We start from the raw sequence: 6,706 nt of genomic DNA, 5'->3' as shown, positions 1-6,706 counted from the left end.
CCCGGCCGACATCGTACCACTTTTCAATTTGTGGTGTCCGGGTGCGTTTTGTGCGATTCACGCACTGCGGCGACGTCGGGAATTGCGCCGACGAGTACGCGACCGCTCGCAGAGGACAAAGTCCGAAAGCTCGTCAGCCGGGGCGGCGCGCGCAAGCGACGTTCAGCGCAACTTTTCCGTGGAAATACCGAAAGCGGCTCGCACGTTTGCCTTGTATCGGTGAGCTGGGGCACCGTGGTGCACGCGAGAGGTGGAAACACGGCTTGAAAAGCAAAAATGAGGAATTTCTTTCGGCGCTAACTGCCGCCGGCGGCCACGAGTACGGCCCCATGGAGGTCTGGGTACTTATCGCTGCTATTATATAGAGGCTATGCGGCCCCGGCCGACATCGTACCACTTTTCAATTTGTGGTGTCCGGGTGCGTTTTGTGCGATTCACGCACTGCGGCGACGTCGGCAATTGCGCCGACGAGTACGCGACCGCTCGCAGAGGCAAAGTCCGAAACCGCGTCAGCCGGGGCGGCGCGCGCAAGCCACGTTCAGCGCAACTTTTCCGTGGAAATACCGAAAGCGGCTCGCACGTTTGCCTTGTATCGGTGAGCTGGGGCACCGTGGTGCACGCGAGAGGTGGAAACACGGCTTGAAAAGCAAAAATGAGGAATTTCTTTCGGCGCTAACTGCCGCCGGCGGCCACGAGTACGGCCCCATGGAGGTCTGGGTACTTATCGCTGCTATTATATAGAGCTATGCGGCCCCGGCCGACATCGTACCACTTTTCAATTTGTGGTGTCCGGGTGCGTTTTGTGCGATTCACGCACTGCGGCGACGTCGGGAATTGCGCCGACGAGTACGCGACCGCTCGCAGAGACAAAGTCCGAAACCGCGTCAGCCGGGGCGGCGCGCGCAAGCCACGTTCAGCGCAACTTTTCCGTGGAAATACCGAAAGCGGCTCGCACGTTTGCCTTGAATCGGTGAGCTGGGGCACCGTGGTGCACGCGAGAGGTGGAAATACGCCGACGAGTACGCAAGCCACCGTCCAAAACAACGGTCATGGAGCACAGCACCGTGCGTGGCACAACGTTTGCAGAGAAAGTGCGGCAGCGGAAAGCTCGTTCGCCGTGAAAGTCAGCACAGGATGCGCGGTGGTTCAGGCACGTGAATATTCGCGAAGCCGTACTCACCGCTGGCGAAACATTGACGATCACGACCCTCTTGCGCGGTGTTGGTTTTCACGACTTCGGCCCTGTGCAGCCGACGTAAACTTTCAAAGTTCGTCAAGGTGCGGCACGATTTCCGCCAAATCCCCGTCGAAAATGCCACGAGTACGGCCCCATGGAGGTCTGGGTACTTATCGCTGCTATTATATGGGGGTTGGAGTGCAGTCGCCCCCCGAGTGCGTGCGACCTGGGTGTCTGATATGCGGCGGGCTCCGTGCCCGTCAAGCGTGTCCCCGGAGCCTCTCCCGTGGATCCCTCGGCAATCGTCTGCAGCCTCATCCGCTTGATGCGTTAGGGGCTGGTTGTCGGACGACGCCATATCCACGATATCGAGGTGTGTTCCGCATCGTCCTCGGACGAGTCAAATACGAAAGCGCCGAAGGCGCGGGCGTGACCCGTCGCTTGGCGGCTTTGCCGTCTCGGCTACGTTGCAAGCGCCGATCGGTCCACCAGTGCTGCGGGCTGATGGCAAATCCCGCAAGCCGTGACCGAGTCGACGCAACGAATCTATCGAGAGTGTGCGTGCTTCTTGCCGCGTGGCGATACCCAGGCCCTGCGGGGAGGGCGCCGTAGCGAGCTCGAACGCCGTCATCTCGGACTGTGCAAAGAGGTCGGCTTTGCAAAAACGAAGCGTGCTGAGGCGCCTGAAGGTGGCCTCGGCGTCGCAACAACGGCGTCCGGCATGGCTGGACGCGCAGTTGAACGATTACCTGGTTGATCCTGCCAGTAATCATATGCTTGTCTCAAAGATTAAGCCATGCATGTCTAAGTACATGCCGAAATAAGGCGAAACCGCGAATGGCTCATTAAATCAGTTATGGTTCCTTAGATCGTTTCTTCCTACTTTGATAACTGTGGCAATTCTAGAGCTAATACATGCAGTGAGCCTGAAGCCCTTTGGGCGACGGGTGCTTTTATTAGACCAAGATCGATCGGGTTTCGGCCCGTATTGTGTGGTGACTCTGGATAACTTTGTGCTGATCGCATGGCCACGAGCCGGCGACGTTTCTTTCAAGTGTCTGCCTTATCAACTTTCGATGGTAGGTTACTTGCTTACCATGGTTGTTACGGGTAACGGAGAATCAGGGTTCGATTCCGGAGAGGGAGCCTGAGAAACGGCTACCACATCCAAGGAAGGCAGCAGGCGCGCAAATTACCCACTCCCGGCACGGGGAGGTAGTGACGAAAAATAACAATACGGGACTCTTTTGAGGCCCCGTAATTGAAATGAGTACACTCTAAATCCTTTAACGAGGATCAATTGGAGGGCAAGTCTGGTGCCAGCAGCCGCGGTAATTCCAGCTCCAATAGCGTATACTAAAGCTGCTGCGGTTAAAAAGCTCGTAGTTGGATCTCAGTTCCAGACGAGTAGTGCATCTACCCGATGCGACGGCTCGGACTGAACATCATGCCGGTCCTTTCTTGGTGCACTTCATTGTGTGCCTCGAGAAGGCCGGTGCTTTTACTTTGAAAAAATTAGAGTGCTCAACGCAGGCGAGTCGCCTGAATAAACTTGCATGGAATAATAGAACAAGACCTCGTTTCTGTTCTGTTGGTTTTTGGAATACGAGGTAATGATTAAGAGGGACAGACGGGGGCATTCGTATTGCGGCGCTAGAGGTGAAATTCTTGGACCGTCGCAAGACGAACTACTGCGAAAGCATTTGCCAAGAATGTTTTCTTTGATCAAGAACGAAAGTCAGAGGTTCGAAGGCGATCAGATACCGCCCTAGTTCTGACCATAAACGATGCCAACCAGCGATCCGCCTGAGTTACTCAAATGACTCGGCGGGCAGCTTCCGGGAAACCAAAGTATTTGGGTTCCGGGGGAAGTATGGTTGCAAAGCTGAAACTTAAAGGAATTGACGGAAGGGCACCACCAGGAGTGGAGCCTGCGGCTTAATTTGACTCAACACGGGAAAACTTACCCGGCCCGGACACTGGGAGGATTGACAGATTGAGAGCTCTTTCTTGATTCGGTGGATGGTGGTGCATGGCCGTTCTTAGTTGGTGGAGCGATTTGTCTGGTTAATTCCGATAACGAACGAGACTCTAGCCTATTAAATAGGTGCGGGGTTCCCAGCACCTTACAACCTTCTTAGAGGGACAAGCGGCTCCTAGCCGCACGAAACAGAGCAATAACAGGTCTGTGATGCCCTTAGATGTCCGGGGCCGCACGCGCGCTACACTGAAGGAAGCAGCGTGTCTTTATCCCTGTCTGAAATGACTGGGTAACCCGTGGAACTTCTTTCGTGATTGGGATAGGGGCTTGCAATTGTTCCCCTTGAACGAGGAATTCCCAGTAAGCGCGAGTCATAAGCTCGCGTTGATTACGTCCCTGCCCTTTGTACACACCGCCCGTCGCTACTACCGATTGAATGATTTAGTGAGGTCTTCGGACCGATGTCCGGCGCGGCCTTTCGGTTGCGCCGGTCTGTTGGAAAGATGACCAAACTTGATCATTTAGAGGAAGTAAAAGTCGTAACAAGGTTTCCGTAGGTGAACCTGCGGAAGGATCATTACCGGACTGTGAAGGGTGACGATCGTTTCTGCCCCGTGTGGGTGGAGCGGCTCGCTGCGCCCGACGCTTTCCGCCGCTGTCCCCGCTTGGACGCGGGGACGGCTATACCCGAACATGCGCGGGGACTGCCTGAATTCTGAGGGGCGCCCCGTGCCCAATTTGTTGCGCCCAGCGGGCGGCGGCTGCAACCTTGGACGGTTGGCTTGGCCGCGCCCGTGGGTACAAACGGCGTAACGCACTTTCATGGGTGGGCTTTCAGTCCGCCTCGACGCTCATGCGCGGAATGGGAGTAAGACGACCCGACAAAGCTTTGCCCAGTACGAGAGGAACGGTAGAGGTCGGTCAAGGAACTGGCGGTCGAGAGCTAAAGCTGCCTGCCATCCATCATTCATAGTTGGAACTGCGGTGCAAGCGCTCTCCCGTCCTCCGCGGCAAACGCCGCCGAGTCTGAAAAGGCTGGCGGCTGCCGGTCGCTTCCTGCGGCGAGTATGGAGTAACGACCCGACTATGTTGCTGCCCAAGTACTGAAGGAACGGCGCGGCATTCGGTCGGTCATGGAACTGGCGGTACGAGGGTGTGGCTGCCAAGTACAATAGGAACCGTGGCCCATAACGCCCTCCCGTCCTCCGCGGCAAGTGCCACCGAGCCCGACAGGGCCGGAGGCTGCCGGTCGGCTCCTGCTCGTGACGCGCGAGATGTCGAGATCGCGGTTGAATGCGACGACGTTGGCAGGCTATTCGCCCGCCGCCGAGGGAAAGGCGGCGCTGCTGCGAAGTACGAGAGGAAACGCGGCTTTGCTACGTCGGACGCGTTCCGCGGTTAACGGACTTGTGCGCTTTGGGAAGGCGCCGCACGTCGAAAGAGGATTTACGGACAGACGAGGGACTGAAGTCTCGAAACTTGAACGCACTTGCGGCCAGGCTCTTGCTGGCTTCGTCTTCCGCCTCGAGTAGAATTGTTGCGGCTCCGGCGCCGAAAGCTGTCCCTGGCACTGGCCGAGTGGTTTTGGAGAGCCGCGCGAGTACGCGCGCCGGGCTCTTGTGCGTCGTCTCAAGTAGGCTGTCGGATCAGCAGCGGGTGTGCTGCGGCAATCCGCCGATGCGAAAGCGTGTTTGTGTGTGAGGGACATTGTGGTCAATTTGAGTACCCTTCTGATGACTAAAAGCGAGACACGTCGATGGGGGCGAGACCCCACCCGTGGCCGTGTCGCCGTGAAAGACTCCACAGCTGCTCGTGCCCCCTCATGGCCTTGCGGCTTTTTTCCAATTTTCGTGGAGCAATGTGAACGTGCACACGTAGTACACGGGTCCGGTGGATGGCTGGCAGGGAAAACCGGCTTCGAGTGCTCGCAAAAAAAGAAAAAGACGTGGTAAGGGGTGCCACGCCCCCGCGGGTGTGTAGCCGTGAGCGGCTCCACTGCATCTTGGTCCTACAACTGATCCTGGTGCATACAGAGTAAAGGTTTACGTGCACACAAAGGCTCGCGGGGTTTAGCTGGAAACGCAACACGCAAGTAGCAGGGTGTGGTGCGCCTATATGCTACCAGCTGTCTGAGACGCGGCTTTCGAAAGAGCGCGCAGACTTGAGGAGCTGCGCGCAGAAAGGTGCCCTTCGAAACCACACACAGGGAGACGCCACGTGCCTAAAACCCTGGTTGTACTGTACGGAATTGAACAAACTACTTTTCACGACTCTAAGCGGTGGATCACTCGGTTCTCGGGTCGATGAAGAACGCAGCCAGCTGCGAGACTTGGTGTGAATTGCAGGACACACTGAGCACTGATTCTTTGAACGCACATTGCGGCCTTGGGTCTTCCCTTGGCTTCGTCTGTCTTCGTCTGTCTCGGCGCACAAGGGAACGTGCGTCCGTCGACTCGTTTTGACCGCGTCGGCATCACGGACAGTACGTTGAGTGCTGAAGCCACGCGCCAGCGGCCTCACGTGAGGGAGATGGTGGCGAACTGAACTGTTGTGCCAAAACTTCGCAGAGACGGAAACGAGGCATTGTACTACTGCAGCGCGACTAGTGCGCGCCTCCGAAGAGACCGCCACAGGATGGAGTCGGACACCTGCAGGGAAAGTGCGGTCTGAATCGCGAGGCGCAAACGTCTGTTGCGACAGCAGTAGCGCGCACGTTTGCGAGAGAGTCGGAAGCTTGTGTGCACGGACAAACGCGGGAAGCAAATGCCGGCCGATTCCCGCGCCGTGCGCTAAGCGAGCGTGATCGCACGTTGCGCCGTTTGCCTTCGGAGTACGTCGAGCTCTTGCAAAACGGTCACTCGTCCGCGTCACCGCACGGGTGCAGGCGCCCTAGTCTGGGTTTCGTCGCAGGAATAGGAATCGGAAAAAATTCTTGCGCGAAACGGGGAGGACAAGGGTGCGCCCCGAAGCGGTAGTGATGCGGTTACGCGAGTGCGCCGTCTGCGAGCGCGAAGAAAACTGCACGACGAAATAGTCGCCGCGAAGCGGAAAATGTCTCCTTCGAAAGCGTGGGTTTGCCCGTTGGCGGGGCTGAAGCGTTCCGTCGTAGTCCGCCGTCGGTCCAAGTGCTTCGCAGTCTCTGCCCCGAAAAGACTGGGCCACTCCAGTTGGGGCAGGGGCGACGCCACACGAGACGATGCCCTCTGCCAGGCTACGAGTCCGTCCTGCGGCGCCCGCTGAAGCGGCGCGCTGCGTGGGCGGCATGCCTCGGCGGTGTTTTGGGCTGCAGACACGGTCGTTTGCCACGCAACTGCTCGTGCGCCGCACGCACGCAGGCGGTTTGTAAACCGCCTGCCAGCCTCGTCTATAAGTAGCTCCGTGTTGGGCGAAGGACGTGGTAGGGCGGCGCACTCGGTTCGCGCTGGGCTTTCGAACGTGTCGAGTCCTTTCCAGCACGCTGGAATGGGCGAAAAGCGATGTATCCGTTTGTCGACCTCAGATCAGGCGAGACAACCCGCTGAATTTAAGCATATCACTAAGCGGAGGAA

The 6,706-nt window shown here is 57.6% G+C and overlaps 2 non-coding genes and 1 pseudogene across 2 annotated transcripts; all 3 read left to right on the top strand.

Annotated features, from left to right (window-relative positions):
• The first annotated feature begins 1,923 nt into the window (after window positions 1–1,923).
• Window positions 1,924–3,738, top strand: LOC119451232 (small subunit ribosomal RNA). Its single transcript, XR_005191757.1, has one exon. It is a non-coding gene; the product is annotated as a small subunit ribosomal RNA (ribosomal RNA).
• Window positions 3,739–5,426: 1,688 nt separating this feature from the next.
• On the top strand, window positions 5,427–5,579 carry LOC119451099 (5.8S ribosomal RNA). The gene has a single exon (XR_005191669.1). It is a non-coding gene; the product is annotated as a 5.8S ribosomal RNA (ribosomal RNA).
• A 1,069-nt stretch (window positions 5,580–6,648) lies between these two features.
• The window catches only part of LOC119451274 (large subunit ribosomal RNA), an 8,061-nt pseudogene continuing 8,003 nt past the window's right edge, over window positions 6,649–6,706 (top strand).

The sequence above is a fragment of the Dermacentor silvarum genome, chromosome 4 (assembly GCF_013339745.2).
Source record: "Dermacentor silvarum isolate Dsil-2018 chromosome 4, BIME_Dsil_1.4, whole genome shotgun sequence".
NCBI lineage: Eukaryota > Metazoa > Arthropoda > Arachnida > Ixodida > Ixodidae > Dermacentor > Dermacentor silvarum.
Note: the sequence above shows the minus strand (reverse complement) of the source record. Positions and strands in the feature narration are given on the sequence as shown.